Below are 11,226 nucleotides of genomic sequence, written 5' to 3'. Positions count from 1 at the left end.
GGGATCTGGCGCCACAAGAAGCCTTTCCCTGTGTCCGAAGGCTCTTCCCAGCCCGTAGCCCGTTCCCGGCCGCCCAGGCCCCCCCGCCGCTCCCGGAGCCGCGGGACCCGCCAGGGGCGGCCCGGCCGCACCGCCCCTCGCCCCCCTCTCCCCTCCGCCAATGGGAGAGCCGCTTACTCGTCGGGCGCGCGCCCTCCCGCCAATGGGCGGCGCCGTTGTTGGGTTTGCGGGCTGTGGAAGCCGCACCCTGTCGGGCGGGGGCCGCTCGGTGCCTGAGGGGGCGGCGGGAGCGGCGGGAGGCGGGGACCGAGACAGCGACAGCCTCGTCAGGGGACCGGCCGCCGCGGCCCCTTCGCTCCTGCCCGTTCTCGTCTGTCCTCGGGTGAGCGACGCGGCGGTGACGGTGCGGAGGAGGCTGAGGGGCGCAGCCAGCAGCGAGCGGGCTGTGAGGGGGAGACGGGAGGAGGGGGCGGCGAGGAGAGGCTGGGACGCAGACACTGGAACCGGCTCGGTAAGCCCGGAGGGGAGCGCGGGGGGCCGCGTCTGCCTGGAAAACGTGGCGGGCAGTGCGGAAAAACCACTGCGCGCAGGGTGCCTGCGGTGAGGGGCTGCGGCGGGCTTGGGGTCACCGCGGAGGCGGGGGCAGGACGGGGCTGCGGTGCCGGCCGGGATGGCTGAGCTGCGGGGGCAGGTGCTGCCAGCCCTGCTGCCTCGGGAGGCGCCGTGCCCGTCCCGTGCCCGCCGGGATGCTCCAGCCGCCGCCACCGCCGCAGGAAGCGGCCGCTCGGCATTGGAATCTCCATTGCACCCGAGCGCTGCGTCTGCCCGCGCTGCCCCCGCCGCCCTTCGGCTTCAGCTGCCCCTGCTGCCAGCCCCAGAGGTGACCTGCGGACCGTGCGGGGCGAAATGCGGGCTTGGGAGAGCCCAAGTCATCGTCCGCAGAGCACGTAGGAGTGAGGGAGGGTTTGGGATGTGTGTGCGCGGTGTTGGGGATTGGCGGGGTACCAGCAGCAGACGGGCAGTTGTTGTTTTGTTTCCTCTGCTTGAAGGGGTATCTAGATTTTAGCGTTTCTAGGGTCTGCTTTTGATGTGAAATGTCACATGCCTTTCTGCACGTAATTGCTGCACACTCGCTGTGCTGCTTTTAGGGTTGATTCTTAATCTATGTTGGCTTTAGTTAAAACTAGCAATTAGGGAGGGGGAAAATCCAGTCAAGCTGGAAAAATACCCATGGCTGTGTTGAGGTGGGGGCTAGGAATAGCACTGAATTTACATCTTTCGTGAGATGCTGCTGTAGCTCTGTTCTGTAAGCTCATTGCTGGTTTGGTTTTATTCTTTGCTTTTTGCAAAGTTGCTGTGGATCACAACGTTATCGTAAACCAAAGGTATTCAGTTTTCTTGCTCTATGACTTGGGTTTTTATACAGAGCTTTACAAAACCTTACCTTGAGCTTATGAATTCTCAAACTGCAACTGCTGCTGGATAATTCCTCTGTGCTCTGCTGGACGCTACAGGTCTCTCCCTGCAGACAGGCTGTTTACAGCTCTGCTTCTTGTAACGTGACTATATGTGCCAATGGAATTCTTGACAGTCCTTAATTGTCACAAATTCGGGTTTTTGGTTTGTTGGTTTTTTTTTTTTAACAGAGCAAAAGAATTTATTTTAAAGGCATACAAACTATTTCTAAGATTGGCTTCCATTTTTTGTTAAATTAAATATAATGGTATAAAATTTCTGTTTCTCAGTAAGGAAATATTCTTTGAAGAGCACTCGTGTAATAAGTGAGGAAAAATTGCAACTATGGGCTAGACTTCTGAAACAGGTGGCTTTGGTATTTCTTTCTATTCAGTAAACAGATTTGATGCCAGCACATTTGATATAATCTTGAGTGAATGTAATGATCTCTATGATTTGCCTCACAGAATTCAAACTTGGTGGTTTTCTGGGGAGAGTTTTGAGGAAGAGGCATTTGCAAATTTTTACATCTTTGCTGTGCATTACTGTGTTTGCATGTTGAAGTGTCCTGTAGTTTTACTGCTATGAAGTTCTATGCTGAGAACAGTGCTTTTTAGCCAAAAACTGTTGTGTTGACTGAATGTTTTCTTTCTGTGCTTGATGATTATAAGTGTGAAAAATGTGAATGTGCTTCATCTGAAGCAAGTATTTTTGCTGGCATGTTGTGCCAGTAAGCTCATTAGAGTATGGTTCACTAATGCTGCAGAGTGAAGGAGGTCATTTACTGAATCAGTATTTTTCTGTGACAGTTCTTTTAGAAGTATCCAAGAGAAAATGACTCACCTCTTCTCATTCTCTGAGTTTCACCATCAATATTAAATGTTATTCTGCACGTCTGGGATAGGCCTCTGAGCAGCCTGGTCTAGTGGCAGATGCCCCTGGCAGGGGGTTCAGAACCAGGTGATCTTTAAGGCCCCTTCCAACCCAAACCAGTTTGTGATTCTGTGTATGGACTTGCATCATCTGCTGCAATTAGATAGAGAAAACCCCTTTGAGCACTGAGAGACTTTGACAGAAGCAGGGCTAAAACTACTTCTGCCCCAAGTCTTGGTTTTTCAAGTGGAATTTCACAGCATGAACTGCCTTTAGCAAATCTCATCCAACATTCCATGACTTGGTATAGGAGGAAAGAAAAAGAATTTTGAAGCAGCCGATTTTGTTAATAAATAGAATTAAATAATAAAATTATTTAAATTGAAAGTTTCAAACTAGGAGAAGGCTGCTTAGCATGTTGATTGCTACTAGGCATACTTCTGTGTGACAAGTGCTTCCTGAGGAGCCTAGGCAGTAAATCTTGCACCCACTGCTTTTCTGACTGGTAGGAACAGCTTTCTTCATTATTAAGGAGTTGTAGCAGTGGTGAATAGTGAGTAATTTGTAAACCCCAAAATGTTGCTGTGCAAATGAGCCAGTCCTGCTTTGAGGGGAAAAATGCATATTAATAAAACTTGCCCACTACTTGAGTGGAGTGAATCAATGTGGCTTTTGCTGTACAGCAGAGACACCTGAGGCAGGAGGGCATGAAGAAAACTCCGTGCTGATTTTCTGACTGTGGTGGCTCCTGAATTAGAACTTACTCTTGGACCATGCTGCACCACAAAGTGATTTGTGAAATAGCACTGTAGCAGTAATTCAGCCTGCAACTAAATATTTCTTTGGCAGTTTCAGGGTGGCATGTGCTTTATATTTGAAAAGTGATTGTGAGCAGATGTGAATGTGAGTTTCCTCTGCTGAGTCCATTGTGCAGGTCATTTGACATCTGCTGAGGAACCTGTCCAAAGCTCTTCTGTTAAGTTATGCATCTTGTATAACAACAGATTCAAAAGCAGATATATTTTAAAAATCGTAGAAGTCCCTAGATCACCTAAGTTAGGCAGTTTTCATTCATATAATTTAATCAGCCTCCTCAGGGGAATAGGAAAATATTACCTAGTCTTGCTACTTATTCAGCATTTCTCTTCAAAAATATTCTGGTTTTGCTAGGGCTGAGAGCAGGAGCTGTACAAACCTGTCAGTAGAGCAAGGTGTAAAATGTAAAGCATGTGAACCAGTTTCTTTCCTGAGGAAAGCTTTTCATTAGAGGTAGTAATGCTCAAAAAGTACTGGTTATACAGATTTTGATCTCTAGTAATTTTTGCCTCAAATTTACCCTTTTCTCTGGCTACTTTTTCTCTCACTTTAGGGTATCATGTATACAGTAACAGGGTTCTGTGGGAATGTATGGTAACATCTGTTACCATCTCAGCAGGCATCTGTTGTTTATTGAGAATTATCTTTGATAGCCTTTAGTCAAATTGAAGCAAGTCATTGGTTTCTTTGCTCAGCACTCAGTGGATGTTGTTTCTCCTCAGTTCAGGAGGTTTAGTGGCTGGGAGTTGCAAATGTTGTAGGGGAAGAGACTCCAGGAAACGCCCTTTTCAGAAGTACTGCTTTTCAAATCAGGGGCGAGCTGAAATGGGCTCATTTGCCTTCAGGACTCAGGTTAACAGCTCAGTAAACGGTCCTGGTCTTGAATGAGTTGAAATGTTGCTGCTGCTCTGAGAAATTTCAGTCTGACTGTTCTTCACCTCATGGCCGAGGTGGGTGTGAGTAAGTGCTGCCCGTGGCGCTGGCTGACCAGTGGGTGCCTGCGCTGCGGCTGGGCTGGCTCTGACCTTTCAGAGAGGCTGAAAACCTTGTCCTTGAAGGTGTAGCCAAACTGGAGTAGCAACTTCTTCAGTCCCTTCCTGGCTTCCTCCCTTTGACCTTGCTTATTGGATTGCATGCTGAGGAATGATCTCTGCCTGCTCTGCTGGATTCACTTGTTACCCAGGGAAAGATCAGCCTTTCAGACTCACATCAGTTGCACTAACAAGTGCAAACGTCAGAAGAGTTTTTCACTATCACTTATTTGTATGGTTTTCCCTGCAGATTAATTAAAAAATTAGCATCAATAAAAGCAAATCTCAATTCAGTTTTAGAACTGTGACATTATGAACTACTCTTTTAAACTGGGATTTGGCATATGTGTGCTCTTCAGACTAATGAAACATTCCTTTGCATTTTTAATTGACAAATGTCTTTTTTAAATCACTAATTTTTGTACCATATGTTATGTATGATTTTCAGATCTAGATTCAGGAAGTCTGAAAAAATAAGAAGTAAAATATTTCAGAATTTTGAGATTTTGTTTTTTCTTTCATACACCTAACTGAAGTGTTGTAAAGGGCTCATGGAAACAGTAGTAAAAGCACTTAATCAGTAACAGTGTATGGGATTTTTGATACTTCCAAATCAAATGAGTAGATGATTGTTGTGATGCAGTTATGTTCCAAAGACTAGGGGGCAAAAAAACCAAATCTAGGTTTTTGGTTGGAATCAGTAAACATCTAAAAGCAATTTTGGATTAAAAACTGTAATTTGACTTGGAGCCATAAAAACTTAGGTTTTTTGGATGTTGTTTTTGATTTGTTTGTACAAATTTCAAATATGTTGTATTGCTTTTTATGCTTTTTATTTCTATCTTGTTTTACATCTTGAATCTTGAGAGGTCTGATGCACTATTTCAGTTCTATTATAGCTTATGCCAGATTAAACCAGAAAGTGTTGAGGGAAACCTTGACCCATGAAAACTGTCTTCTCTGTTTTTACTATTGGCTGTTTTGTGCTGTTGTTGTTTGGGTTTTTTTCTTTTGCTGCTGTTCTGTGTGTGTGTTACAAATGACTGAGCATAAAGTCACTGTTGGTGCATTGTGGAGATGAAGAATAAAGCATACCCTGACTTTGGTGTTTTAACAGATTAAGCAATGTCTTTAATTTGCAATGTCACTGCAAAATATTTATAAAAATCTATCAAGCGTGTGCACTTGTGAAGCATCCATTCCATCTAAAATTCATTGAAAGAGCTGCTGTTGTGCATTAACTGAGAGGTACCATATACTTGGCTATTATTTTAGTCCAAAAGATCTTGTCTAGCAAAGCCTTGTGTGGTGACCTTGAATCAGCACAGCTTGGTGTTCCAGAGTTAGAGGGACTTAATTTATTTTTCTCTTCAATTTCTAAAACTGTTAGCTACACCCAGCTGAATTGAACAGGAAAGTGGTGACTTCAAGCATGAAAGGTTTCTGCCAGCAGGGAGATGTGATGGCCAAAGTTGTGTCCCTGCTGAGAGAGGGCCATGGCCTGGGGCTGGCTCTGGGCAGCAGGGGTGTGGCTGTGCAGGTGTCACACAGGTGGGCAGGCCATGGGCAGGGGTGTGGCTGTGCAGGTGTCACACAGGTGGGCAGGGGTGTGGCTGTGCAGGTGTCACACAGGCCATGGGCAGGGGTGTGGCTGTGCAGGTGTCACACAGGCCATGGGCAGGGGTGTGGCTGTGCAGGTGTCACACAGGCAGGCCATGGGCAGGGGTGTGGCTGTGCAGGTGTCACACAGGTGGGCAGGGGTGTGGCTGTGCAGCTGTCACACAGGTGGGCAGGCCATGGGCAGGGGTGTGGCTGTGCAGGTGTCACACAGGCCATGGGCAGGGGTGTGGCTGTGCAGGTGTCACACAGGCAGTGCCAGGCAGGCCATGGGCAGGGGTGTGGCTGTGCAGGTGTCACACAGGCCATGGGCAGGGGTGTGGCTGTGCAGGTGTCACACACCCTCAGCCAGGCAGGCCATGGGCAGGGGTGTGGCTGTGCAGGTGTCACACAGGCCATGGGCAGGGGTGTGGCTGTGCAGGTGTCACACAGCCTCAGCCAGGCAGGCCATGGGCAGCGCTGATCCAGCCCCAGTGGTTTTTGCCATGCCTTGGCCAGCCTTGGAGAGCCAGCGAAGGCAGGAGGGAGCACGGGACTCACACAGGATGTAGGGGGAACATGAGAACTTAAAAAGGATAAATAGGAAAGCATTTAGGACTTCAGTTGGTAGCAGATAATATTCCATTAGTTTCGTCATTTTTCTCTAGTTGTTTTCAGTTACTGGAAAGGTTTCCATGATTTTCAGGTGAAATTCTACACAGCTAATGTGTCACTCTATTTTTAAATGTCACTTCAAATTTCCATATGATTTGAATAACTGATTCAGTGTAAAGCACAAGATTCTATTTTGATTCCAGAGTAAATTTTCTTTCCTTACTGTGGATATTATTTTTAAGTCTACTAGTACATAGCAAAGTGTGGAGTTTTTTGGTTTTTTGTTTGGGTTTTTTTTCCCACCCTCTTGGGCTTAGATTAAAATTTATTAGATGGTGAGTCTTCAAAGATAGTCTAGTGATTTCAGTTATAACTGATGGCTTAGAAATATTTTGGAATAAATTTATGTGTATTATAGGTGAATTAAGGATAAAATGGTTTTGTTTTTGTAAATTATTTTTTATGAAGTGTTGGTGGCCAGAAGTATACAGTTAAATTTATTTGGATATGTACAATGTTTATGGTACAGTATTACAATGGTTTTTAATCTATTAATAGGCAGAAAAAATTAATAGTGATCTTAGATGTTTGCTTAGATCTCAGCTGTACATATAAATCTATGGCTTTTCTCCTGTTTAGTGATATAGGGATTTTGGTAAAAAGTTAGTAAATTCTGTAGAGCTTTCCCAAAACAAATGAATCATACATGATGGAGAGGGACATAAGATATCAATCCTTCATCCAAAGGAAATCTGTTTCATCTCTTGTGTATCAAGGAAGGTTGGTGGGTGGGTTTCTACACCTTGGACTCAGAGAGGACCATCCTGTTCTTTGATTCTGTTGCTGCTTCTAACTCAGTGTCTGTCTGTCTGTCTGTGTGGTTTCCCTCTTTGCTTTCAGTCTGCTTTACAACTTGCACTGATCTTGATGCTACTGAGTTATGTGGACCATCTTATACTGAGTTTCTTGCCTCTCTCCCAGAAGGAGAATTTGTGGTTGCAGCCTAAGGGAACGATTTTGCCAGGTGGGATGTCCACTTCTAGACCTGCCAGTGTTTGTTGTTGACCTGGGACACTTTCCTTGGCTCAGTTGCAGGCTGTGAATGGAGTTGTTGGTCTGGGGACAGGGAGAGGCCGGCGAAGGTGCCTGTGCCCTTGCTTCACACAAGTGGAATGACAATGACAATCCTTCCCGTATCCTCCTATTTTCCCTCGCTGCAGAATCCTGGGGAGGAGCCAAGAGCAGGGAACACAGTGAACATTTTGCTGCACAACTTGGAAGAAGGTGTCTCAGAAAGTGTCCTGTGGCCTGCCCAGCCACCAGGAAATAAAGAGCGTTTTGGCAGCGGCTCAGCGAAAGCCAGGAGTGGTGAACAGAAGGCTGGGAAACATGCTTAAAATCTGAATGGCAGCCAGGAAAGCTGGACTTAGGCAGTCTTGCAAATTATGAGGGCAGCCTTATTAATTGAACATTCTGGCTGGTGGAAAAGATGCCTGAGGCTCAGAGTCTTTATGGGTCAATATTTACCACTAAAGTGGGGAGACAACTCTCCACACCTCAAGCAAAGCTCACAATGTCAAAATTAAACCTTTGTAGCTGCATTTGCTATTTCAACTGCAGGATCAGTGGGTTTGGGATCCTATCTAATGTGAGTTGGTTAAAGCATTGAGATAGCTGCTCTCCCAAAAAGATAGAGACTCCTATTGTTCTTGCTTTTTTAATCAGCTATTAGCATATGTTAATGTATGAAAGTGTCCCAGGTCAACAACAAAGACTGTGGCAGGTCTAGAAGTGGACATCCCACCTGTCAAAATCGTTCCCTTATGCTGCAACCACAAATTCTCTTTCTGGGAGACAGGCAAGAAACTCAGTATAAGATGGTCCACATAACTCAGCAGCATCAAGATCAGTGCAAGTTGTAAAGCAGACTGAAAGCAAACTGGAAAACCACACAGACAGACAGACACTGAGTTAATGTATAATTATAATTGTTAATAAAACATTGCTAATGTTTTGTGTAATGTTTAATGTTTATGTAGTTTTGTATTTAGGCATTTATTAAAACAATTCTGAAATATTAAGAATGTTAAAAATTGCACAATTTAAAAACATGTGAATAATTATTTACTTAGGTTATCCTGGGTTTGTTTTTCAGAATGTCACTTCTTTGAGGAGCTTAAGCTTATTTCTACATTCCCTGGTTTCTGGGATCATTACTGTGCCCACATATGTTGTTGAAATATGTTAGTTCTGTATGTATGTATGTTCTGTTCTGAAACTATATTTTCAGAAATTCATTACACCCCCAAGGCAAATGGGAGAATATTATTGCCCATTTTCAGTAGTGTAGCTACTCAAGCCACTTAACAAGAATGAGGCAGATTTCAAATGGCTCTTTTTCTCTGCAGACCTTTAATCAGTACTAGACACCTTCCTCAATAATTCTGTTACTGCTTGCTGGTATGAAGACCTGTTGTGATACCAAATAAATGTTTACGGTCTGAAATGTTGTATTTGCTACATTGTTTCTTGTACTACAGTTTTTGCTTGCTTAATTTAGTCCTTAATTAGATGTGTTTATCATTAATGAATAGGATGAATTCAGTCAATTTGACCGAAACTCAAATCTAAATTTATTCTTTCAAGGATTTGATGATCTGAGAGAGTAATCTGGTAATTTTCCCCTCCCTTCTCTCTGTTGCTATGGTAGTCCTAAATTGGAACCTTGTCTCTGCAGACTTTTTTTTCCCTCTTTTACCCCCAAGTAAGTTTTATAATAGCTGTGCAGTCTATTCTCAAGCCAAAATATTGATAATACAGGTTTTCTTGTTGTTTTTTATTTGGCTGATTTGAGGTGAAGCTGAAATTAAGCAGCTTTAACTTGCCTTTCCTTTTTCTAGCTCTCAAGAGACTTTGTGGCATAATTTTTATTCACGTTTTACACAAACATCGTTTAGGGGAAAAGCAAGAAAAAAAGGCTCAACTAAAGCAAAAAGACCCAAAATGTCTGAGTGTCATGAAAAGCTGTTTGTAATTGTAATTGCAGAAGTGAACATTCAAATTGCAAACTTCATAAGTTGTTAAGCATCCAAATGTTCTTGCAATTCTGGTTTACAGCAGTGTTCAGGGCTTATTTGATGAGGTGCTTTCAGCTACTCCTGGCATGGCTGAACTTCTGATGCAGCAATAAATGCAGGTAATTCTGGCAACTGTAAAAAATATTTGTGCTCTTACTAAATTTTGGGGTTTTTCCATGTAGAAAAAAGTAGAGATACAAGATCTAGCAGGGTTGATAGCAAATTGAAAAGGATCATCAGGAATAAGCAGAAAACCTGAATAAGAGTCTTCATGTATCTTGTCAGGGAGCATGGAGGTAATGAAATAAGACTAAAAATAATTTAGATACTTGAGAAAGACTACATGGAAAGTTTGCCTTAATTTTCAGTGAAGACATTTTGAACACATGCACGTAAGCAATGCTGAAGTGAAGTTACAAAGATTATTTCCATGAAGATGGAGCCCAGCTTGCAGGGTGCAGGTTAGTGGAACTGGGTAACATTTACTCTACAATTTGGAAGTACGTGATTTGTGTAATTAGAGACTCAGTTGCAAGAATTGTTATGAAATGGCAGGGCAGAAGGATATTGGATGGCTGGAGAGCAGTGAAAGTACTCACAGCATTAAGAGGAAAAGGTGATTTGGGCTAGTAACTGCATCATTAGTATGACCTTAATATACAGAGATTTGTTTAAATTTAGAATGGAAAGCTGTTCTCTGTGGAGGTAAGATGAAAAGGGTATGAGGTGATACAGCTCCCACCAGAGGAAGATTTGTCAGAGAAATCTAACACCTCTTTTGTGCAGTATCCCTGACTTCTTGGAGAGGATACATGCTTAGAGCTGACCCCTTGTAGCTTAGAAGCCACATAATGTGCAGTATGATTCCATGTAAAAATTAGAGGGATGTTTTTGTGACAATTGATATTGAGTGGTGACAGGGTGTGTCAAGTATGGATAGAACTTGATGACCAGTGGATGATTTATTGGAACTATGTAAGCAGTGGAATTTGTCAGGACCAGTTTTGAGATCTAGTATTTTTATTAAAATCATTTATCCATTCCTACTTCTCGTGCCAATCTCATGATCGTCATCAGATGTCAATTACCAATACAGAAGAAGGTTTTGCACAGAACAAAGGTGAGACCTTAAGAAATGACCAGTAGGACAAGGAGTTGTATCAAAGAGCATGAAAGGAACTGTAACACTTCAGGATGGCAAACCTATCAGAGTTAGCAATGGAGATCAGTATTAGGATAACAAGTACACTGTTGTTGCCCTGCTAATATTTTTCTTTAAAGTAAAGGGATATTAACTTTTTCTGGTACTGGTGAAAGCTTACTTCAAAAGCTGCACATAATTCCTATAACCCACCATCAAGTAAAAAGGACATTAAAAGAGATCCAGGGACTAATTCCTGGAACTCGGAGAGTGTCGTGTTTGATCTGGGGAAACAAATCATGGAAGAGGTTGCTCTTCATAAAAACAAGTGAAACAACACAGGTGGATAAAAAGAGCTTTTTATGCTTGAGGTGTAAGAACAAATGGGTATAAACTATCCAAGAACAAACCTAATCTGGAAATTAGAAAAGATGGTTCCTAAGCAACGGAGGCATAGGAGTCTGCAACAGCCTTCCCTTAGGAGTAGTGGAATAAGGCTGTCTTTAAGGTGGAGCTGGTTAGCTTATGTAAGGAGGGGGAGGGGGTGTAATGTTGTTTTCCACCCTACCTGGGGATTTGAGCTGCTTGACCTGGAATACCCATTTGTTCCCACCATTCCTGT

At 43.5% G+C, this 11,226-nt stretch overlaps 1 protein-coding gene across 12 annotated transcripts in view; it reads left to right on the top strand.

The window, feature by feature from the left end:
* Positions 1-225: 225 nt before the first annotated feature.
* ADD1 (adducin 1) overlaps positions 226-11,226 on the top strand; it is a 63,715-nt gene continuing 52,714 nt past the window's right edge. For 11 of the 12 annotated variants that reach the window (XM_054632847.2, XM_077177779.1, XM_054632843.2 and 8 more), the window contains exon 1: positions 226-382. The gene's annotated coding sequence lies outside the window, so the exon portion shown is untranslated. Of the gene's footprint in view, positions 512-11,226 lie in introns of all 12 variants that reach the window. The other variant, XM_077177778.1, reaches the window with a different exon arrangement.

The sequence above is a fragment of the Agelaius phoeniceus genome, chromosome 4 (assembly GCF_051311805.1).
Source record: "Agelaius phoeniceus isolate bAgePho1 chromosome 4, bAgePho1.hap1, whole genome shotgun sequence".
Taxonomy (NCBI): Eukaryota; Metazoa; Chordata; class Aves; order Passeriformes; family Icteridae; genus Agelaius; species Agelaius phoeniceus.
The sequence above is the reverse complement of the archived record's forward strand: the minus strand, read 5'-3'. Positions and strand labels throughout refer to the sequence as shown.